This window comes from Chenopodium album, chromosome 12 (genome assembly GCF_948465745.1).
Source record: "Chenopodium album chromosome 12, dcCheAlbu1.1, whole genome shotgun sequence".
Classification (NCBI taxonomy): domain Eukaryota; kingdom Viridiplantae; phylum Streptophyta; class Magnoliopsida; order Caryophyllales; family Amaranthaceae; genus Chenopodium; species Chenopodium album.
In genome coordinates, this window is record NC_137845.1 from 45325685 (window position 1) to 45351573 (window position 25889).

General features: G+C 35.0%; 1 pseudogene across 1 annotated transcript; it reads left to right on the plus strand.

Moving 5' to 3' along the window:
* The first annotated feature begins 1045 nt into the window (after positions 1-1045).
* On the plus strand, positions 1046-21857 carry LOC145571223 (uncharacterized; annotated as a pseudogene). The gene is made up of 14 exons (XR_014096569.1): positions 1046-1440; positions 3047-3122; positions 3251-3340; positions 3429-3473; positions 5059-5160; positions 5509-5605; positions 5753-5835; positions 7159-7320; positions 7403-7533; positions 7759-7798; positions 9153-9215; positions 10056-10249; positions 20697-21182; positions 21582-21857. The product of XR_014096569.1 is annotated as an uncharacterized LOC145571223 (transcript).
* Positions 21858-25889: the final 4032 nt, after the last annotated feature.

The following is a 25889-nucleotide window of genomic DNA, read 5'->3' on the forward strand; positions in this document are numbered from 1 at the left end:
ACAACGATCATGTTGTTTTATAATAGAAATTATTTTTTCAAGCATATATTGAGTTCACAAAGTTTCATATCTAGTTGGCTACACCGTGTGCCTGAGATTACTTGGTCAGGGGTTACTCGGTCAGTCAGGGGTTACTTGGTCAAGGGTTATTCGATCGGTCAAGGGTCACTCAGTCAATTTGGGGTTACTCGGTTAGGGGTTACTCGTGTTTTGGCGTGTGTCAGTCGTGCCAGTCACACCGAAAAAGCGTTGTATATATTGAGTTAGTGGACAGAGTTTAATCATTTTTAAAATGAGGTGGCCAGTGACTCAAGTAGAAATGAGAAAAAAATGACTTAATGTAGGGATTGATTATCAGTAGTTCATTGATTGAGTTGAATTATATTTAAAAACTTTACAATCAATATAAGAATAAAAAAGTTGTCTTTAATGTAGATATCATTATTTTAAGAGGTTAAAAATGCATGATTAAGACATCTATGTAAGTAAATTCATTATTACTCATTAAATCGTTTTATCTTAAAGTTTTGTGAAATGAATATAAATAATAAGATTTGTAAGCCATGCATCGCACGGGTGCTTTGCTAGTCAAATTATGATTTATGTGCAATCATTAATTGGCAAACAGAAAAATAATTAAAGTAACGCCACATCACACTGATTTAGGGATAACTTAGGGATATTTTAGGAATAAATTTAGAGAATAAGGATAATTTGATAAAAATTCAATTACTAAAAAAGAAAATTAGAAATCTAAAAAATCCAAAAAAAAGTGAAAATATAATTTATGAACGGAGGGAGTAGTGAGTATTGACTACTCATTTAAAACCTTCGGCGTACAACCGCCAAAAGTTCAAATATAAAGCGCCGTTTTATACCTCCTTTAACTGTTTCAAAACCATAATCCCTTATTTAAGTGTTACCAAACCCAGAAACTCCTAATTTCCCTTGAATTTATCTATCAATTCATCTAAAACCCAGACACCCTTGTTTCAATTCTCCATCAATCAATCAATCACTTCATCTAAAACCTAATTTATCTACAATGCCAAGACGCAACTATACTTATGACCCCTACACAGACGACGTCGAAGACGACGATGACGACGTTCACGAGGCTGATTTCTTCTTGACAGAGGACGAGGACGAGGATGATGGCGAAGCGGCGGCGGCGGCGGTGGAGGAGGAGGAAGTGGGAATGATTACTTGGCCGCCTCTTTCTGAAGCTACGGCAGTGGGGTCTACGGTTTCAAGAATTGAGGAGAGGGAGAAGGAGATGGTGAGATTGGTTCTGGATTCGGAAGGTACGACGTCTACGAGTGGAGGATGTGGTGAAGGAGAGGATAGTCAGAAATTGGAGTGGAATAGAGAGGATGTTGAGGGTTTGTTTTGTCCTATTTGTATGGACCCTTGGACTGCTACCGGCGAACATCAACCTAGGTCTTTCTCTTTCTTTCTCTTGGTTTTAATTGTTTTACAATTTGGGTTTTGTAATTTGATTGTGTTGAATTGTTTGGGTTTGTTGAATTTGATGTTTGATTGTTTTTTTTTTTGATGTCCTGGTGTCATTGTTGGTACGATGTTTCGGCTTTTTCGTTCAATGAAGTGTGTGTAAATTTGAAGAGTTGTCGATAATGTTATTTGCCATACATTAATAATCTGGTATTTAGGCCCTTTAGAATAGTTGATTATTGAAAATTTTGTACATTGGAGAAAGCTTCCTAGTTCTAAGGTTGTACTTAATAGACCGCTTAACACCGTCCATTGGGGAGCTTCTTTTAGAGGTATTGGATAATTGTTGATGATGTACATTATTGATGAACTAATTAGCATTGGTTAAACTGTTAAATTTTGTGTTAAATTATCTCTATATTAGGACTAGCCTAAAGTTTATACAGATGAGGAAAGTAAAATTTTTATGCTATGATGATCCCATAATAGTTTGGCTTCATTAAAGTGTTGATTTTCACATGTCCAAAATTTAAATTTCTACTACTTAATTATATGGGAAAATTACAATTTGGATAGTGACAATAGTGATATATGGAATTTGTTTTTGGCACCTTTTGGATATGTTGCCTTGCCTGTAAGTAATTTAGATTGTTAGTGTCTGTTCAACAATACAATTATTTATTAAATCAACGATGTGATTAATTTTGTATCGTTGTAACTTGTAAGTATATGGAACACGAGTTGTTTATAATTGGGGAGGTAGGGAAACCCCGATTACTCTTCTATCTTGTAAAATCTAGGTTAGTCAGTGCCCAATTGTTGGGGAAATGTGACCCATCTAGGGCACAAGTATTTAGGATGGGCTGTTTATTACTTCCTTCACAATATGAGGAAAACTAACCTTTGGGATTTATATTTGGTTGTGACTTATGATGGCGGAACTCATGGAGGGTGATAATGTTGCCAGCTCAATTGGCTTGGTCTGGCTAATTGTCTTATCTGCGTTTAACTGTGTTCAGACTATGTTTACTGTCCACGTTTTCTTTGGTAAGCTATTTATAACTACTAAAAGGTAAAATTGATAACATGATTTACACTGAGAATGTAGATTAAATATTTTACATTCATGTGCAACTTCATGCTTGGAATGACGGGTTTGACTTGCCACAAGCCCTCTGCTTCAGAATGATCATTGAGTTTTAGGAGTTACCCTCCTCAGGGAACCTGTAAACTATTATGAGCCCTTGGGCTGGCAGGAAGAATTGTTTCAACTTTCAAGAGGAATCCTCTATAATATTGCTCCCAGAAGCAATGATCGACCCTTGCGACTGTGCATTTTACTAAACTACTAAGCTAGAGTAATCAAGTTTATGTGAAAGGATCTCTTCAAGTTTTTTCCCGTTCTTTTTGTGACAGTTACGAATACCCTTGTTTGAAGTCAGACAACTTTATGGCTAGTCTATAAAGAATTCATCATCCATCATACATTCTATGCGAGTGTTATGTAAATGTGTGTGCCTGCTTGCTTTTTGGTGTGATGTAGCATCACCTGCTTGGTTGTAACTGATGGTTCATATGGATATAAGGAATGCAGTTGTCTTACTTGTGGCCATTTATTCGGAATGTCTTGCATCAAAAAGTGGCTTAGACAACGGAAAAACTCTGGAAAGGTACGTAGTTGATAATGATGGGATATTCTAAAACTTAAACACAAGTCTTATAAGTTATAAATTAGCAAAAAGATAAAATAACGATGGTGCTTCCTTTTTGTACTTTGTTATCTTCCTTGTCTTTATAGTGTCCACAATGCAACAAGAAGTGTACATTGAAGGATGTTCGGAGGATTTATGGATCACGGGTTGTTGTAGTTGACGAAGAATCACAAAAGGTATTCTAAGACAATTTGTTATGTACTATTATTGGATCTTCTTAAGAAGTTTTTTGAAACACTGTGCCTTTTTTGTTTTTCCCTATAGCGTATACGATATCTCGAGGCTAAATGCGATTCTCTTAAGAAAAAGGTATGGATTTTCACTTTGGGTTTACTGATTGCATGGCATGTCTCATGTGTCTCTTTATCAGTAGCTTTTCATTTCCATATATGACTTGGTGTTCATTGTTTTGTTGCCATATTTTTGACCTATTTCTTTCTTACTTGTATCTCAAAAATGCGGTAGCTTGTTCCTTTGGTTTGATCAAGGCAAGTTTAAAGATGATATTATTGCTGTTTTTTGTCTGTTTGACTTAGAGATTGTTACCCTAATTTATGAATAAAATTCAATACCCCAACCTCTCGTGTATGAATATAGCATAACTAGCAAATATGGTCTAACCCACAAGGATGATGATGATAAGTTGATTTCCATGTAGGCCTTGTTCTCTTCACCTTTTTTTTTTGTTGTTGTTGTAATGATAGTCCTTTATGGGCAATTTTCACGGGAATTAATAAACATAAATAAGTAAATTTACATGGGAAAGTTAAATTTGCACAAATATTGTTGCAAATTGGAGAGAATTTTGGTAAAAAATTAATACTAATGGTACTTGATAAAAGTAATAGGACTATCATTTCGGGACTTAAAATTTGCCATAAAATACTATCAATAAGGGACAGAGGGAGTATAAAATTTGAAGTCTAAAATTATAAAATTATAGTGTGATTGTGTTGCATGAGTTGTCCGTGTTTGCCTCATATGTGATTTTATATCCTAAAAATAGTAGGGTAGAATGGAAAAAGGATTAAAAAAGATACTTAAGATTAGTTTCATCTCTTGGATCTTCAGAGATTATGATATTATTGAAATGAAAGTCTCGTTTGATTTTCTAGGAGGAGGCAGTAGAAGGAGTTGATTTGAAGAGATAAGGTTGAATCAATGAATCCTTTTGCTTGGTTAATTTTTTTTTTGACTTGTGTATGCTGTGTGGAATTGAAATTTTATTATTTTTGTTAACCTTTGTATAATTGCAAGTTTTAAAAGAATAGTTGGCCGAGGTGAGTAGTACACTTGGACTTTGGGGTATGTACCTCCGGGCGTGAGATCTCCATATATTACAAACCAAACTCATAATTAGAATAAAAATGAACAATAATAACTATGAAACTAAATATGTGCTCTCAAATTGATGCTTAATACAAAGTATTTAGTATATTTAATTGCGTATGAAAAATAATTAAACGATAGCAAAGATGGTTAGAACATTAGATTAATTCTTATTGGTCTTGTGTTCAAACCTTGTAATAAGCATTTTTATTGTTGTGGCATATATCTAATACATGTGAAGGGTGCCATGTGGCACATATTCTGTTTTAGGAACGCTTTTTAATATATAAGTATAGATAGATTAAGCCCAGTAACTAATGAGAATTATATTTACAGAGCTGGACCTTAATAAGTACTCCAAAAACATAATAAAGAACATGTAAGTTATTCAAATTTCAAATGACTAAATTAAGGGATAAAAGTGTATCTGATGCATTACAGTGGATTTTGTATCCTATATTCCCTCTTTGTAATGTAGTTTATTTTGATCTTGCTGGGAAGACAATGTACTTGTTAAGAGAATAAATTGTTTTCATATAATGATGGTTTTTTTTGTTTGGTTCAGGACGAAGAATGGCTTAAAAAGGAAGCTGAGTGGCGTATGAAAGTGTTAGTATTGCAGAAGAAAGATGTAGAGATTAGTCAGAAATTACAGCAACTTCAGGAGGTATAGATGTTGATTGAGTTTTTACTTCATGGTCTATTGTTTCATGCCATGAATCGAGTGTCTACTATATGCTTAATCAGAATTAGTGGTCGGCTGTTTTGGATACTGGAATGCTGCTGTATCTATAATATATCATTTGATTCATTTCAATGGCTGTAAATAGGCTGGTACAAAGAAGTCCAGAAATTATTTCTAGCTCTAATAATTCGTGCTTAAAAGTGCAATAAACTGTTTTTCCATGGAGAAAGCTCTCTTTTTTCTGCATTACTCATATGAATATTTTTCCTCGGCTGATGTGTGTTTAATTTAATTGGGACCCTCATATCAATCTAATTTATGTACTTCCAGAGGGAGGATATTCTTCAACGTACAGCGGCTGAGTTAGGAAAAAAATCATTGGTTTTGGATGCTGCTACTGATGGGTTTCAACTGCAATCATCTAGAGGTAATCATACTTTGCAGTGATGAGTTTTCTTTTCTGAGCCATCAGTTGGTAGTTTTATGTGCTGCAGAAGTAATTTTTTTTTACTGAGTAATGCTTTATGTACAATAAGTTCCTAAGTTTCTTATTATTAATTGTGGTGTTCTGCAGGTGTCAACGTTGGATTAACTCAACGTCAAGTATCTTCTTATACATTTAAATTACAGGTTTGCTGCAATACATTTACCAATAAAGTAGTTTTTCAGTCTATGTTGTTTTGCAATATCAAGGCATTGATCCCATGTAAAAGAAGACAAGGTGCATCTACAATATTCTATGTCTAGATCTAACTCTTCCTTTGTAACGAGATATAAGGTGCATTGTCAAAGTATCGGGAGACATTCCTTGGAGAAGTCAGATCTATTTTGTGATATAAGAAGTGTTTATTCTCTTTATTGCACCTGAAATTTAGTGTTGTTCCCAGTAATCAGTTATTACTAGTAACATCTTGCAGCTTTTGCTGGTGCTCACACAAAAATGTCATCCAACCAATATGCTGATTCAGTGGCTATTGTTTTTGCTACTTTGCTTGTATGCAGTGTTTGCTTTCTCTTTAATGGAATTTAGGAATGGTGTTTTGAATCAATACTTAATTACTTATGGTATACTATTCTGTCATGTACATGTCATATTGAAAGTTTTCTTAGCAGGACTTCAGGCTGGCCTTAGGATTCAAATTTGTGATTTAGTTTGTCCTCGAGAATGACTGAAATTTATTTGTCCTTAACAATAGACTTGTGATCACATCATGCCACTTTGTTTTAAGCAAAGGTTCATTTATTTTCTGTTAGGTGCTATTTTTGTCATGTTTGTTTTGTTAGCTGCTGGATAGCATGCTTTTACAATTTTCTTTTAAATAATTTTTTTAACAAGATGCTATTTTTACATTAGAAAGAACCTTTCTCCGTCTTTTGTGTTGTATCATTCCAATAAGCTTATTTGATAGAATCTGGTATGGGACACTGAAGACTTTGGTCAACTATAGTGGGATCAAATTTACTAGTCAGAATACTGATATGAACATTTAATATTTGTTGATTTACCCTGTTCTAAGCTATACTTCTAAATACCCATTGGGAATTGCATATAACCTATACCTGTCCATCCTGGTTTTTTTTAGGAGTGGGATCAAGACTGGATTTATTTGAAGTGCTCCTGCCTTAAAATATTGAGTTTAAATGAGATGACACATAGGATCAGGTGATTTATTTGAGGTGCTCCTGCCTTATAAAATTGAGTTTAATGAGATATATAACACTAGTTCTTTATAAAATCTATTAACATTGTTTGCATAAGTTTTAGCATAGAAGGAGAAGTAAGGGGAAAGGAGAGGTGGGGGAAATTTAGTGAGAGGGAGGTTTTGGGATAAAAGGAGTTGGAAGGATTGGGAGGAGAGGGAGAGGAAGTCCATTTCCCATGATTAAAAGGGATTTTTTCTTCCCTGTTTTTCTATAATATAACCATAAACCATAACAGTAATATATTGTGCCCTTTTGCACTGCAAAATTGTGCAATAGCTATTTAGCTATGTTGCTCAATTATTTATCAGCACATTTTAATGTTTGCAGCAAGAGTGGCTAGTAGATGGAGCACGGCACTTTGATGTGGATGATACTGGTCAGATTTTGATTATTGCACGAAGACCGAATAGGATTGGTGATCCCCATATTCTCACCAAAGTATGTTTTTGCCCTTCTTTCTTGCAATTTGCTTGAGGTGAATAAAGTTTTGCCAAACTAACTTTACTCTTTTGTTCTGCAGATGAGTTTAGTTTCTCCTCGTGAGCAAGATAACATTCTACTTCCTTCATCAGTCAACGCAGTCAGAGACTTGCGTGTATCTTCATTTGCCAGACTTGCACTATTGGCTTCAAAGAAACTGTCTGTTTTAAGGTGGGGATGAACTTATAGTGCAAAATTTTCTCCCAATTGACTATACTTTGGAAACATGCTATTTTCTTGTTAGAGCATGTTGACCTTTTTATAAATGAAAAATGGTCTGTTGCATGAAAGACGTAAATTTTGTTATTCTTAGTATGTAGCAATTCTGAAAAGATAGAGTGATAGAAGTCCTTCTCTCACTAATGTCTTATTAATTTCTTGTTTTTTTCCCTTCAGCATGGAAAGCAACAATGTTATCCTCAACTATGATTTACCGGTACACTTCCTTTACTTTATATGTTTTAATGATCACGTGAACACCTTATTTTCCTCATCTCTCACAGTCACTGTAGTATATGGTGGTCACTCAAACTTGGGTTTTTGTGGTAATAGCATAGTACACCTATGCTTTTATAAATTGTATTTTTGGACTTCAATTTAAGTATAACCTATATTTTGCTTATTCATCTAAGAATTATTGACATTGTTAAATAGTTATGTCCCCATATCAAAATGACTTTCATGGAATATTGGAAAGGAATTCAATCCTAATCTTTTATCAAAATTGTCATGTCTTGGCTAGTTACTCTAGCTTCTAGATCATTTTGATTTTTAGACTGGAAATTTTGGATCATTCTAGTGATTGTTAATTTGTTGTTTTCTGGTTTTGACCATGTATTGGTTCCTGTGGATTGGATCAATAAAAGCTTGAACAAGGTATTAAACTTAAGGGATGGTTGAAAATGAATTCTCTGTTTTACCTTCTATGTTTCTGAATAGACAGAAATCTGAATTTTTTAATTTTAATTTAATTATTATTTATTTATTTATTTATTTTTTTTTTGTAATTGAAGGTTCTAAAAAAATGGGTCCAAATATTTAATGTAGGTCTCTTAAAACTGCTTGTTTTGTCTACGCACTAAAATATTAAACAATCATTTTGGTGACATGAAAACTATTTCATTACTAGAAGTCTAGAACCATAATTCCCACCGTTAGAAAGAATAAACTTTATAAAACTGCTGTCATTGTTGGCTTGTTGCCTTTTTATTGATAATATGTCAATAATAAGACTGTCAAAACAAGAGAGCATAATAATTTAAAATCCAATAGCTGCCTTTTTCTTTGAATCTTAAGAGAGTAAGTCGGGATTTAAGCATGTACTAGATTAGTTTAGATGCTATCTATTTCCATAGTTGTCAACTGCAAGGTAGGGGTGTGGCTAGAATGTTAGATTTTTAATTTGTTTCTCTTTTATCACAGTAGTCAAATTATTCATTTGTTTTTCTTTTAAAAAGTTGGCCTAAGATCAATGATCATATTATGCAGTTCCTTCCCTGTGGTCCACATTTTTACGGTCCTAAATTATGGTGCCCCTTGAACAAATATAGGGGGACTTTTCTTTTGTATAAGATTGGCTGCCATCTCTTATAATTTAAGATGCTGGTCTTTTATGCATCTCTAGTTAGTGTCTTCACTGTCTTGCACTCTTGCATGGGGTCATAGTCAATTGATTATTGGTAATGATTGGTAATTGTGTTTATGATTTTTGTTCCAATATATTTTCTTGCTTTATTTATTTATTTATTTATTCTGGCGCTGATTCATATTATTCCTGATTGATTTTTTAGGCTGCTGCTTGGTCTTGCTCATGGGATAGTAACAGTTCACATTATGTTTATGCTGGATTACAGGTTTTACCTCTTACCAATGATAGTAACAGTTCACATTATGTTTATGCTGGATACTAATACTATTATTGTTTTTGTACCATTCAATGCCTATATGCTCCTTGGTAGAGTGGTGCTCTTTCCTCCTTTGTTGGCTGTCTTTCATGCTTTTTTTTTTCTAGGAAAGGTGGTTTGATGACGATGAACAAAGGCTGTGATTTTTTTTTTAATAAAGATAAATGAACTATGTTTCTTTGCTTTAGCCTATGTAATCTCAGTTCATCAAGAATTTATGGACTTTGGAATGCTATTTCTTCACTTTCCCTTCACTCACTTAGAAGTTGCCCCCCCCTATCAACCCCCCCCCCCCCCCCCCCCCCCCCCACCCCCAAAAAAAAAGAAAAAAAAAAATCTATCTTCTATCTACGAATCTTTTATTTGAGCTAACATGTTTTGTGTTTTTTATTTATATGCTGTTCTTATTGAGCACTGTTTCCTTCAGTTTCAGAATCTTCCTCTAGGAATTAAACTCTTGAGAATTATGCATACAATTAATCTATAAACAGTGTAAACCCAGGAAGGAAAGCATTAAACTATTAAAGGGAATAGTATAAATATCGTTTATCAAGTAGAACTAGCCTAATTTGCCTAAAGCAACACCAGATCCAGTTTAATCTAATACCAACAATATCTAGCTCCAAATTTGATTTGTAAAATTTGTACCGTGAATGGATATCAATCCAACTGTAAATCCTCAATTGATCTGTAATATGAACCATATCCACTTCAGCATCCTTGCCAAACATTATATTATGTCTTTCTGAATTTATTTGTTTATTTATTTTTCTGTATTAATTTGTGCAGAATGGCATGCTTTTAGTGTTCGATTTGAGACAAACTGGAAAGCCTATGGAATCGAGGAATGGGCTTACCTGCAAGCCCATTCATTCCATATGCTCTCTATTAGAGGATGCTCCAGATTACTTAGGAGCTAAGAAACTCCTTACTGGTTCTTCAATTGGCTTGTGTGAGTGGAGTATTGGTGGTGAATATAAAGAGTATGTTTTCTAGTTCTGCTTAGCTGTTGAGGCTCTAGCCATACTTGTTTGTTGTACTTTGATTATTTTTTATTAAATTCCCATTAATCCATCCAAATTGTGAATCATTACAGATTTAAATACTATCTTGTTTCTTAGAAAGAAATGGATTTTTAAAGGATTTTAATTTGTGAAACTTATTTTATACTTTGATCATATTGGAAAATTTATTAAAATTTAGTTTTATTGACAAATAAAAGTACCTAAGAAATAATTATTTTGTGTGAATTCTGTATTCCATGAGTAAGCAATCTCTCTATTCTTGTAGTTCAGTGGATCAGAGTGATCTACCTTCTTGCCGCTAATTATGTGGTTTTCATGACTATTTGTCCAAGGCCTATTGATGTAAAATCTCTTTAAACATATGGTTTCAAGACTTCCTGTAGCAAAGTAGAGTGCATATGACCGTAAATCTATTGCTTATGGTAACTTGGAAATAGGCAATTAGTCTATGAACCTATGATTTTAATTTCTTGTTCACCACTTCATAAATACAATAGATGATATTTTACATATTGTCATTTCTTGCCCGGCTCTTGTTTTGGGCATATCCTAAATGAATTTATCTGATGTACAAGTGTGGTTGGTGAGATCATATATACTGTTTTCTGTGTCCTTGATTAATATTAATGTAACAATATGTCTATGTGTATAAAGCTCAATAAATGTCCTAAATAACTTTCCTAAATATTAAAAGTAATAAATCACTAAATTATGTCAAGCAAAGAAATTTTAGAGCTAAATTATCCTTATAAAAGAAATTTTTGATCTTATGCCTGTTGTCTTCCTTATCATCAAATTTGTCTGGTTGAATTTGTAATTTTGTATTATGAATGATGATACTGTAACTGATTAACTACTTAACAGGGAGAGAGAGAGAGAGAGTATGGGAATAAGGTTGTATATTGTGTTGATTTTAAGATATTTCTTAGGGGAATAGGGCTGTATATTGTATTGATTATTAGATATTTCTTAGAAGGAATATGATTACACCAGCAATTTAAGACTTATTTATCTTCTGAACAAATGATAATTTATTTATTTTTTTCAATAAATTTCTCTCTTTAACATCTGCTCTATTTAACCCCCCCTTACAACCACTGGTTCACCACCCCCAATTTCTCTTGCCTCCATTGTCGCCAATCTTCTCTCACCTCCCTCTTCTCCGGTTGTCAATCTCTTTCCTTTTTTTCCTTCCTGGTGCCTCTAACCTCCCTCGAGGCCAACCCTACAATTGCTCCTCGTCTCCCTTGCCGCCACCAACTATTACTCATTCCCTTCCCTCGGCATTCAGTCTCTTTCCTCACTGCCAACAATTCCTTGTTTGACTCGTCCATGTCGAAGATGATGGGTGGAATGGAGATCTATTAGCCAATTGGTTGTAATTTGTATGAGTCGACGATTTTGGTGAGTCTTGGTTGACTAAGCAATAGGAGAAAGAGGCGACCTTAATTTGAGATGGTAACCAATCAACGGGGCTCATGAAAACCATAGTTCATTACTTAGTTTGTGGGAGAAAGTGATGAGCAGTGGACAAATTTGCAGTGGCGGTGGTGGACTAAACAAAGGTGGGGTGGGGTTGCTGGTTAGAGATGAAGGTAGAAAAGGGCAAGAATAGGATTAGGTGGGTTAGGGCATTTTCTATCTAACCTCTCCAAAATGAAGTGTGTCAATTAATATGAAATGGAGAAAGTATATGTTTTTCAACATGGTTAGTTAACAAGTACATGTTTAAATGCTTGGCATTTATTTATAGGAAACTTAGAACTCAGTTTGTGCAACTCTTGATGTAATTGTGATAACTGTGTTGAATTATTTAGAGTATTGGTGACAAATATTCATGTTTTGATTGAATTTCTTAGGTTAAGGTGTTGAAATTCAATTGAACAAGTAAAAGGGCAATTTGTATCTTGGTTTAGAGAAGTGTTCCTCCGCCCTGTAGTTCGATCGGTGGCGCGCTCGGCAGGGCGAGCCACCGCCCGATAGCGCGGGTCTCCGCCCGGTAGGGCGCGAGAGCAAAGGAAAATTATGCGTTGTCACCACCCGGCAGGGCGGGAACCACCGTCGGTAGGGCGCGAGAGCACCCTTGTTTTTCTGGGTTGCTTGATTTCTCTCGCTGGCAGGGCGAGGGCGAGGGCTCGTCCGGGGCGCGGGAGGCAATATTGACGGTTATTCTTCAGTTATGCTTGGTTTATTTCTCTTGATATAAATATGAGAGTTCATATTGATGAAAAAAACTTCAAAAAATCAGTTTTATTTTCTCATTCTCTTAAAACCTTTTGCAAATTGTTCATCATCACAAATCACAAAAGCTTATTTACATTGTATTGTAATCATTTTACTTGTGATTGCAATTGTTCTTCGTTGAATCTGCTGAGTAAATTTCCGTGATACCCGGTTGTAGTATAGGGTCGGAATTATACTTTTGGAAAAGTGATTCGGTTCACGCCTCGAGGATTTTTCTATTAATTTCATTTGCAATTTTTTTTGTGACCCTTGTAAACACAAAATCCCCAACAATCCAAAAGGATAAATTCAACAAAGATGGCAAATGTGAAGGAATTGATGACCAATTTTCAGAAATTGGACAAATTCGAGGGAGTTGATTTTCGAAGATGGCAGAAGAAGATGCATTTCTTCTTGACTTCAATTGGGGTGTCTTATGTTCTCGCAACTCGGAAGCCTACAGAGGAGGATGAATCATTGGATGAAACTAGGAAACGCAACAAGTGGGAGAATGACAATTACATTTGTTGTGGCCACATTCTCAATGGTATGTCTAATGAACTCTTTGATGTTCATCAGTTTAATGATTCGCTAAGTCTCTTTGAGATGAATTAGAGGCTAAATATATGGCTGAAGATGCTTTTAGCAAGAAATTTCTTGTTAGTAAATTTAACAATTACAAGTTTGTTGATATTAGGCCATTTATGGAACAGTTTCATGAGATTTAAAGAATATTAGGAAGTCTTAGGCAACATGACATTACTCTTGTAATGTCATTTATAATAGACAAATTGCCTTCTTCTTGGAAAAACTTTAAAAAGTGGTTTAAAGCATAGAAAGGATGATGTAAATCTTGAGGGTTTGGCCTCTCACATTCGGATTGAGGAAGAAATCCGGGTGCAAGAGGGAAATAAGGATGCAAATCCTAGTTCCACTACGGTAAATGTAGTGGAGGATGCCAAGTCAAATGAGAGGAAGAGGGGTAATGACTCGAACAAAAATAAGGGCAAGAAGCCTAAATTTAGCGGTGATGGTGCAAAGTCAAGTGCTTGTTGGGTTTGTGGAAAATCCGGATATTTCAAGGAGGATTGCACAATCTGGAAGAAGAAATTGAGCAAGAAAAAGGCTCAAGGTGGGAATGGCAATGCTAGCCAATCCCAAAACAAATAAGGTAAATCTTGTGCACAAATTCATTTAATTCATTTATGGATTATGTGTGTATGATTTCTGAAATCAATTGTGTACAGGCTGATTGTTCGTGGTATATCGATTTGGGCGCATCGAGGCATGTGTGTAAGGATAGATCGTTGCTCAAGACCTTATTGGAGGTTGATGATGGAGAAATTCTCTATATGGGCAATGACTCTACGGCTAAGGTGCTTGGCGAAGGACAAGTGGAGCTAGTCTTTAGTTCGGGAAAATCTCTTATTTTAAGAGATGTTCTGTTTGCTCCCGAACTTAGGAGGAATCTTGTATCCGGTGCAATCTTTAATCGATTAGGTTTTAGAATGGTGTTTGAGTCAGATAAGTTTATTTTGTCTAAAGGAGGTCAATTTGTAGGACTTGGTTATTTGTGTAATGGTATGTTTAAGTTAAGTATTTCTAATACTTTGAATGATGGTGTGTATGTTGTTAATGACAATTCTTCTCTATGGCATTTGCGACTTGGTCATGTTAATTATAAAAAGTTATATTTTATGTCTAAGCATGATTTGATACCCATGGTTGATCTAAGAATAGAGAAGTGTTAGACATGCATGTTAACCAAAATCACAAGAAAACCATTTCCTAAAGTTGTTGAGAAAAATACTTCATTGATTGATTTAGTGCATAGTGACTTGTGTGATTTTCACAACACACCTTCCTTTGGGAATAAGAAATATTTGGTAACTTTTATTGATGATTTTTCAAGGTTTTTGTTACATTTATTTGTTATTCTCTAAAGATGAATCCCTTCACAAATTTAAAATCTACAAAAGTGAAGTAGAATTGCAAACTAATGGAAAGATTAAAAAGTTAAGAACTGATAAAGGAGGTGAATACTTTGACCCAAGTTATTTCCAATCTTTAGGTTTAGTACATGAAACGACCGCGGCATATACACCATAACAAAATGGTGTAGCGGAAAGGAAGAATAGGATACTAGAAGAAATGGTAAATTCTTTGTTGTCTTATTCAGGTTTAAGTGATGGATTTTGGGGTGAAGCCGTTTTAATGGCTTGTTACGTGTTAAATCGTGTTCTTATGAAAGGGAAACATATTATTCCATATGAGCTATGGTTCAAAAGGAAACTAAACTTGAGTCATCTCAAAGTTTGGGGTTGTAGGGCAATTGTAAAAGTGCCGGAACTTAAACGTAAAAATTTAGGTGAAAGAGGAGTTGAATGCATTTTTATAGGATATGTGGATCATAGCAAATCCTATAGGTTCTATGTAATAGAGCAAAATGACTTTTGGTTGATTCACACCACCATTGAGTCAAGGGATGCATTGTTTGATGAAAATCGATTTTCTTCAATTCGTAGACCAAAGGATATAACTTCAAATACCAATGCTCAAAGTTTTGATCAAGTTGTCATTGATCAAGAGGTGGATGACCAAACTTAATTAGAGGAGGCATCTACATCATCATCACAACCTAGGAGAAGTAAGAGGGCAAGGAAAGGAAAATCTTTTGGCCCGGACTTTCATGTGTACTTAGTTGAAGGATCAAGGGGTTCTGTTTCGACACAATTTCCATACATTTTTAATGTGGAAGATGATCCTTTGACCTATAATGAGGCTATGAGGTCTCGTGATGCTTCATTTTGGAAGGAAGCTATTAATGATGAGATGGAATCCATCATGGGAAACGATACTTGGGTATTAGCTAATTTACCACCAAAATGTAGACCAATAAGGTGTAAATGATATTCAAAAAGAAATTGAGGATTGATGGAATGGTTGAAAAGTTCAAAGCTCGGTTAGTGGCACAAGACTTTACTCAAAAGCCTGGTATTGATTATTTTGATACATATGCATTTGTTGCTAGAATCTCAACTACAAGGTTGTTGATTGCACTTGCGGCAATCCACAATCTTGTGATCCATCAAATGGATGTCAAGACAACGTTCTTGAATGGAGATCTAGAGGAAGAAGTTTACATGCGACAAGTGGAAGGGTTTGTTGTGGAATGTCAAAAAGGGAAAGTTTGCAAGTTGATTAAATCTTTGTATAGGCTAAAACAAGCACCTAAGCAATGACATCAAAAATTTGATGAGGTTGTGTTGTCTAATGGTTTTAAATTGAACAATTCACACAAGTGTATTTATAGCAAATTTGATGACAACGGTCGAGGTGTCATAATTTGTTTATATGTAGATGACATGTTGATTTTTGGAACGGATTTGTCACAAGTTGAAATGACAAAGTCTTTCCTTAATTCAAAGTTTTCCATGAAAGACATGGGAGAAGCGGATGTCATTTTGGGCATAAGGATAAAGAGGTAAAAAGAAAAGTTGATTTTGTCACAATCTCATTACATTGAGAAAGTGCTGAAGAAATTCAATGTGAGTGAAGACTCTACTTCTCTTTATTCAACACCTATGGATCCTAGCATAAAGTTGATACCTAATGAAGGTAATGCAGTTTCACAATTTAAATATGCTAAAATAATAGGTTGTTTGATGTATGCCATGACAAGTACTAGACTGGATATTGCTTATGCAGTTGGTCAACTAAGTAGGTACACTAGTAAGCTTAGTATGCTACATTGGCAAGCGGTTAGACGCTTGTTGAAGTACTTGAAGAAAACCAAGGAGTTTGGTTTGTCTTATAGTGGATATCCTTCGGGTTGTAGAAGGGTATTCGGATGCAAGTTGGATCTCTTACAAAGATCATTCCTATATGGGGGAGGTGTCATTTCATGGGCTTCTAAGAAGCAAACTTGCATTGCGGACTCTACAATGATATCAGAGTTCATTGCTTTGCATTCGGCGGGTAAAGAAGCCGAATGGTTAAAGGACCTCATGTTTGAGATTCCTTTGTAGCCAAAACCGATATCACCAATAGTGATACATTGTGATAACAATGCTACATTGGCAAGGGCTTACAACCAAGTTTATAATGGTAAGTCAAGGCACATTGGAGTACGGCATAGTTACATCCAAGGGCTTATCAAGGATAGTGTGATCACTATTGATTATGTTCGAACAAATCTTAATTTCGCCGATTGCTTCATAAAGGCATTGGCAAGAGATGTTAATAATAGGATGGCAATCGGTTTAGGATTGGAGCCCTAAATAATTACAAATGAGGGAGTCTTAACTTAACGCCCAATAAGACGTTGGGTCTTAAGTTCAATAAGATTAACTCTCATTTGCTAATTGGGAACTTGTTTAATCATCCAAGGTAAAGTTTCGGATTTACTGTGATGAATAAGAGGTAGTTTAACTTAATAGAATTCCTGATATTGTGCTTTGTCACAGGAGCATGTTTGGGATTCTACCTATATAAATACGAGGTTTAGCCGCTTCAAGAAGCTATTAGGGGCATAGCTTTGATGTACTTATGAATAGATATGGACACATGGCTTAAGTGTCAAGTAAATATGTATTTAAGTAATTAATCTTGTGTGTGTAATATCTTCAAGTATCCAATATGTGTTGCTTTTGGTTCAAAAGTTTTACGATATCGAATGGATACGGATTCTTGAATTGTATGTTGCACTAAGTGGGAGTTTAAGTCTTTGTACACTTTCATTTATGCATGAGATTGTTTTTGTGATGATGATGTTTTGCAATGAGTCAAGTTTAATACTCTAAATGGGGGAGGATCGTTGAATTATTTAGAGTATTGGTGACAAGTATTCATGTGTTTTGCTTGAATTTCTTAGGTTAAGGTGTTGAAATTCTATTGAACAAGTAAAAGAGCAATTTGTATCTTGGTTTAGAGAAGTGTTCCTCCGCAGTCCGCCCAGGGTGCGAGAGCAAAGGATAATTAAGCGTTATCACCGCCCGATGGGGCCATCGTCGCCCGGCAGGGCGAGAGCCACCGCCCGGTCGAGCGGGTCTCCGCCCGGTAGGGCGCGATAACACCCTAGTTTTTCAGGGTTGCTTGATTTCTCTCGTCCGGCAGGGCGAGGTCTCGCCTGGCAAGGGCACGGGAGGCAATATTGATGGTTATTCTTCAATTGCTCTTGATATAAATATGAGAGTTCATATTGATGAAAAAACTTCAAGAAATCAGTTTTATTTTCTCATTCTCTTAAAACCTTTTGCAAGTTATTGTTCATCATCACAAATCACAAAAGTTTATTTACATTGTATTGTAATCATCTTACTTGTGATTGCAATTGTTCTTCGTTGTATCTCCTGAGTAAATTTCCGTGATACCCGGTTGTAGTATAGGGTCGGAATTATACTTTTGGGAAAGTGATCCTGTTCAAGCCTCGAAGATTTTTCTATTAATTTCATTTGCAATTTTCTTTGTGACCCTTGTAAACACAAAATCCCCAACAAACTGTTTCTTGGAATCAAACACCTTCTGAATTCCATTTTTTTAAACATCGTCTATCTACAACAGGAGTTTGAATTATGGTAGAGCTGCATCGACTAGCCGCTTTGTCACGCTAGTTTGTATTTGGTTTGTGTAGCTCCTTGAACGGGATGCATTCTTTTCTTGAAACCATGTGATATGCAATAATGAGTATGACAAGGCATGAAATATTGGTGGTCTGAAGCTCATTATATCTTTCCAAGTGAGCTTTGCTACCATTCATTGGGCTTTAAGGGCTCTGTACTTAGTATTATTAGCAATTTGAGTGATAACAGTATTACAGATGCATAGTGGGGTTTAGTATAATTATTGTAATAGGATGCACTTGGGAAAAAATTAGTTGAAAAATCATGATCTTTGAAAGAAAAATGGTGCAGATTAGAGGCCTTTAGAAAATGTAGAATTGGTTATATTTAGTTAAGAATTGATAAAATTAAAAAAAAAAAAAAAAAAAAACGCTTGATAATTTCCCTGGTATCATTTTTCGCTATACCAGTACACTTCCATCGGTAAGATGGGTCTCACTAGATTTATGTATGTAATCAATCATACAAAGACTGAAAATGCATGAGCCAACGACTTATATAAGCCTAGCCAGATTTCAAATGTATGTTTTATGTGTGCATCTTAAATTATTTATTACATGAATTATTTGAAAAAATTTATATCATTACACCAACTTTTTCCACCGACATCATCTCCATTCCCGATGACTTATAATTTAGGCCTAGATGACTCTTAGATATAACCATTGATCTATCAAACAATCGCCTCTACCCCATTAACTAAGGTGCCATTTGCCATTATTGTGAATTTGTTAGTTGCCTTTTTCTTTTCTTTCTTTCTTTCTTTCTTTTAATTTTTATAATTTTTTTTGAGATCGAAATCTAATTAGAAAATCTATTGAGATAAACAAAGTCTAAGGGTTTTGTGGATGTGGAAGTGGAAACATTGAAACTACTTAATGTGGTCTTGTACTTTCTGCTAACTGACTATTTCTCCTTATTACTCTCATTTGCCTTTACTATATGCTAAGTATTTTTAGCTATACTGAAGTCTACTTCCATTTCCCAAGTATACCAGGGCTAAGTTAGATTTGCATGCTTTTGTAATCTACCTGGCATAAATCATGAATGTATTTTAAAATTCATGCATCTGAAGTATTTTGTATACTAATTGCTTTAGCCTCATTTCTAAGACTCTAAGAGGAGCCCATTCTAGGTTAGGCTCCAAGTTCAAACTGAATACGTTTGTAAAATGGCTCAGCTTTTGGTTCTTCCATGTCCAGGGCATGTACTGCAATGTTAACGTCTTGCTGTACTTGTTGACAGACAACTTTCAACCCTTTAGTCAATGCAATCGCTGATTATGAACTGTGGACCAGTTTGAGTTTCTGACTTTTGTCTTATCCCATTTGCTAAGTTACATGAAATATCTCATATCAATGTTCTTACAATGCATCCTTTATGACTGTTGGAAGGAGTTAGGAAGGATATGAAGTTTTTGGATTTGCATGAGGATGAGGCATTGGATTGTAAGGGATGGAGGAGGAGGATCTTTGTTGATGATTACACGAAATAATCAAATTTGGTTCATGTAGCTGACCCCACTTATGGGATTAAGGCTTTGATTGATTAATTCCTCTGTAAATTGTAATAATGGGTTGTGAATTATATTGTGATAAACAATCTTGAGGATAGATTGCAATGTCATGGACCGTGAAAAATTACTAGGCGATTAGAATCTACAAAATATCGTCATTGTTCCTTTACAACCTTTACATAGCAATCCATTTCCATTAGTACATTTCACTATGCTTCCTAATTTCTCCGGTCTTGTATTTGCTTTATTTGTATGAATTGTGTTGGGGCTGTGGGGAAGATGTGATAGTAATGTAGCATGCATAATAGTTTTGAAGCAAACCTCATAGAAGTTGGCGTTTCTGTTTGCCGAGGAATTGGTTGCTTTGATGTGTAATTTGTCTTTAAGTTTGTCTTGTCACTTTAACGTTTTGTTTGGATAACAAAGAAGGAAAGAAAGGGGAGGGTAAAAGGAGGAAGGGAAGGGAAAAGAAAAGGAGGGGGAGGTGAGCTCCATTTTCCCTCCATATCTCTCCTATTTTGGAGGGATTATGCTTATTCAAGAGGGGGAAAATGGATCCCTCCCTCTCCTTTCCCTTCCTTCCCCCAATCCTTTACCCAAACAAGAGAAAATGTCCCCCTCCCCCTCCCCCTCCCTTTCTCTTCTCTTCTTTTCCTTCCATTTCTTTCTATCCGAACAAAGTGTAAAAGTTGTTTTATATCTGTAATGATGTAATTGGGTCTGTCCTTGCTCTATGTGTTAAATCAAGTGCAAGTTTTAGTTTTATTTCATACGTAGTATGTTTTATCATGTATTCGTGTGTAATGTTATTGTGTTTGGTTCTTCCCTGGGTTATAACCACAACCAAGATGAGTCTTGTAGATACTTATGAGTGATTAAATTGACAGTAATTATCAGTATTGAATGTGTGTGCCAAGACTGCCAACCTGCCTGGGTGGTTATTGTTTAAATTTTTGCCATTCCTGTTCTTTATCTTTTGCTGAGATCTGTCGTATGTTTAGTTTTCTGATATTTGTTAACTGATATCTTGTTCTGTTTTCTTCAGGCCATCCTTAGTTGCAGAAACAGCAAATCAAGGAGTTTGTATATCAGTTGCTCACTGCCCCAGCAGTGATAATATTGTGGCAACATTTCGACCAAAAGTGGAGATGCCTGATAATTATAGCATTTCTCAAGTCACACAAGGTCCTTCGCCTACCATGGGGCACCATCTTCATGGTTCTCATGTCTTTTTGCAGAGAGTAAATTCTAGATATCAAAGGTTTGGAACAAGACTTGCGTATGTACCCAGCATCCGACTTCCAAAATCTACCATTATAGGATTGGGGGATGGCACCCCTGTGTTTGCATGTGGCAATGAAGCAACGTCAAATTTGGTCTTGCAAGAGTTACCCTCGTTAAAAATTGTTCAGAGTCTCCAATCCCACGATCCTATCCGTGATGTGAAGTACACTACCTGCACAAAACCAAATCTATTTTGCTTGAGTCAAGACAGGATACAGTTCTTCTCTAAATAACTATCCTGAGAAAGGTAAGTAGGAATCCCTGAATTTTCATTGTCTAGCTCTCTTCTGCCACCATCCCATAAATAATAAAACCTATTGAATTCTTATTTTACTCATAATTCATTGCTTGACCATGTTTTTATAGCTTACACCTCCCTTTTTAAAACATGTTTAATGATACCATCTGTCATTTTGTATATTATTATGATATTACAATTTTAAAAACAAATCATTTGTTTCGATAACAATTTGTTGTGTACAATTGAGGCAAATCCCCAGTCTTAAGCTTGCAAGATAAATTTGTTGGTGATTAAAGTCTAGATATAAAAATGTGGTTAAGCTTTATGATGCCTGCTGTCATTGTGCCCCATGATGAACTTGAAGATATGATTAGTGCAACATTAATCTTGATTTCACTAATGCAGGCATTTATTCGGAGATTCAAGTGGTATTTTGAAGCAAGTTTTTTTGAAGAGCAGAGGATAGTAAGGCCGGGCTTCTTAGAGCTTTAGCTTATTTATGTAGGGTTAGGTTATCATAATGTAAATTGTTGCATGTACAAAAGCACCGCTGTTTTAGCAGGTATGCATAGGCCTGATTATCGGGCAAATTAGGAAATTTTGCTTAAATAGGTTGTAGATTATTTATGAGAAGTTCATTACTTTGTATTATAAACTGATCAGGCAGGTAACAACAATGATCGACAAGTTTAGATATCATACAATCTGGTTGTAGCACTGTACTTCCAAGTCTTGGGTATAAGCTGCCACAAGGACATTCATAAGCTACACAACTACGAAGCACGACTCATAAGTTGATAACGGCGGACTTAGGTGGGTTCAAAATATAGTGCAACATAAGGGGGCATTTGCCATTTGGTATTACAAGCAGTAAGGGAAAGAGTTTAAGAAAGAGTTAGAGGCCGTTTGGTTGAAGTGGGGTAAACGGAATGGAATGAACAAAGGGAAAGAAAGAGAATGAAATGAAAATCCCTCAAATTTCCCAAGTTCTTTGTTTTAAAAACAAAGGGAATCAAGCCACCATTCCCACCACTAATACCACCACCACACAAATGAAGGAATTTTGTGTCTTCGATAAGTGCAATTACTAGATACATCAAGGATCACTATTATGGAGATAATAAATTCATTCTTTTGGGTTGTCATTGTTTGGTGATATATGTGACAAATGATCTTTAGGCTAGTTAAATAGTCCAAAGTCCAATAGAATGGATCTTATGAGGTTACACAACAAGGGTATTGGGTTAAACAAGTAAGAGGCCTTTTCATGAGGATATGACAAGCCATGTAAAGAGTAGGGCTAGTGTAGCTAGAAGTGGGTTAGGAGTTTGGGCTTTACATGGACTCTAATTATATATGTGATATATAAATAGAGGTTATGCTTAGGGTTGATACAAGTCATAATTTACCCATAGAGTAAATTGTGAAGCAAGCAACTAAACACCCTAACCCCTCTCTCTCACACGCCTCTCTCTTCCTCTCCTTTGTCCGTACAGTACGGACCACCCAAGCAAAGTGGTTGCTCACGGTGGTGGTGGTTCGTGGCTATTCATTCCTCTCTTCTCTGTTAAAGGTTGATTGAAACATTCAATCACAACTAACTAGCATTAGTGGAAGTTTATTCTGTGTCCGTGGATCAAGTAGAGGAATCACGCTTGGGGTTTTTTTTATCTCCCATTGTTCTTGCTCGATCGCACGTGGAATCACGCTTCAAAGGTACATTTATATATTCTTTATATGTTATGCAATGATCTTGGTTATTAGATGCTTATGAATATGATTCAGAAATTCCGCTTAGAGTATCTAAAATCCTACAGTGGTATCAGTTAGCCTATGCATGTACACATATTGAATTATTAATTCTTTGAATGTCCACAATTTTAATTCAATTAGGAGGGAGAATAATTTAATTATGGTTCAATCTTTATATTAAGTGGAGATTTAATTTTTGAAATTGTTTAAATGTGATTTAAATTGCTCAATTTTTCCTACAAAAATCCGAATTAAGTCCTAGTTTTTTGAAAATTTTGATTGAAATAAAGCCCTAACTTTGATTTTTGTGCTTAAATTTGATGATTTTCGAATATTTTATGATTCATAAATTTTATTGGATTGATTTGATACATAAAATATGATTTTTGTATAATCAATAATTTTATCTAAGTGTTAGATTAAATTTAAATTGATTTTGTGAAGAACCCTAGATTTGAAATTGAATTATGAATTTAATTTCAAAATTGAATCAGGCGTAAATGTTATGTTTTAATTCAAAAGACCCAATTTAAATTAATTTTACAATAGTTGCTTAATTTGATTAAATCTCAAAAAAAAAAAAAAAAGATTTAATTTTGGGAGGGGGCAGCCTTGGGTGGGTGGATGAACCACCGTCAGGTGGCCACGGCGGCTGCCCAGGTGGTCGAAGAGAAGGGCAGGGAGGGCGTAGACGACGGTCAGGCGGCAGCAATGTAGTGGAACTGTTTCACTGCCGCCTGCTGCAGCCAAAAGACGCAGGTGGCTGGGCTCCGGCCTAGCTGCGACGCGAGATAGCAGCCTCCAGACAACAGTGGCGAATTCTGGTTAGAACAGTTCCAGCTAGGGTGCTGGTGACGTCGTGGCTGGGATCTGTTCCTGGCTGCGTTTGTGTGTTGGTTGGGGTCTTCGTTCTCCCTGATTGACGCACATTGTGTTTTCTGTTGCTGCGTTGGCTGGGTTCTTCCTGGCTGACGTGGCAGCAGACTTTTTTTTTTTTTTTTAAAAAAATTGTTTTTTATTAAAATTATTTTGTTTAAAAATATTTTCAAAATAATATCTGATTTTATTTTGGGGATAAAATCAAATTTCAAAAGTTGGTATTAATTATCCATAATTAAAGTTGTTAATTTTGGATAGGATTTGTTAGGATGTTTTGAGCATATTCCAAAAGGATAAAGATTGATTCAAATAATGTGATTATCCCATAATTATTTTAGGATATAATTGATTTAAAATTTTGTGATTGGCTAGTAATTAGGATAGAATCTCCTAATTTAGTTAGGATAATATTTGAGGATAGTTATGATTTATCTTTTAAGATTAAAATAAGATTTGATTCTATCTCATGCCTACTTAAAATATATGATATTTTATTGATGGTCATGAATAATATATGATATTATCTAATTGCAGTAATTAAAATATGAGATATTTAGGTGCCATGTTTCCTTAATTATGAACATTTGATGTTGTAGTTTAGGAAAGCATGATGAATGATTTATTATGTGGCAATTTTATAATATATGATATTATGTTGGTATATAATGACTAGTATGGCCAAGTAGATTACTAAATACGATCTGCGCATCGTGATGCATTTTTGTAATCTAAGTACGGTCTGCGTACCGATAATGTATTTTTGTAATTTATTTTATTTTATTTAAGTAGTAGATAGAACATAATAGTATTACATGTTGCAGTCAATCCAAGAAGCCAATGGAGTGAAGGCCCAAAGGAGCTAAATGGATGAGATCCATGAAGGTTCAAGTGGGAGTTTTGCTTTATTAGTTTTCATAGGATTAGGGGCCATACTATATCATTTTATTTATGCATTAGTAGATTATGCATGTGAGATTTTATTTATGTTGATTGATGATGCGCAAGAGTTCACTAAATAATCACAACATAATAAATCTAGGTCCCGGTAATACTGAGATTGCTTTTCCAATTAGGTACCCAACAATCCTTCGATCGTAAGTGATGGGTCGGCCTCAGCAGAGTGTCACTTGTTATCTTGGGTAATTTGTGGTAGATCACGTTCTACGCATTTAATTGGTTATGCTCAACAAGGTTATCTAAAAGCAAAGGGTAATAATTAAACATGTGATGGTTAATTATTCAACCAAGAGTTGCAGGAATTGTAATTAGTAAAGAGTTTACTCACCTTGAAAATGTAATGCTTGATGGTAGGGCCTTAGTCCGGTCAACTATTACACAAATAAAGGATCTTGGAATCATTTAATTCAATTGGGATCAATTAATATTAAATAAAATGTTTTAAAGTTACCAATTTTAATTCGCTTATGGTACTTTAAATTTATTAAACATAATTGAATTTTGCGTTTATTTATAAGTAATATTTCGTTCTAATTTTATTTTAATATATAATCTCCTCGATTGAAAATAAAGTTGAGAAACGTTCTCAAAAGTTTAAAAAGGCAAGTTTTAGAAACCCATGTCACATGTCTAAGGTTGGTTTTGTTCAAAATCTTTGAGTAAAATGCCAATACATCTTTATTTTGAAAAGTGTTTTAAGGGATATAATGAGATGGAAGGTACAAACCCTCTAAAAGACAAGTACAGAAATCCAATAAAATATCTTATTTTCAATATGATTGATTATAAGAAAGTGATTGGAAGTCTATATGATCAAAAGTTGGTCAAATGACGTTATTCTTCATTCATTTCATATGGAGTTAAATAGTTGATTAAACTCTAATATGAATAATGATTGAATAGACTTAGCAAAATCATGAAAGTGCTTAAAGAAGTTAAGCAAAGTATCATTTTGAACCTAAGAGAAATGTTCAAAGTGGCTCAAAGGGAAGGGTTTAAGAATATATGAGGATTGCATTAAGAAGTTATAGGCCAAGAAATGTAAACAAGTTGCTACCTCTCAAACCTAGAACTACTTACATTTTAAAAGTTGTTATGAACAACAGATGTTTCAAATTAAATGGA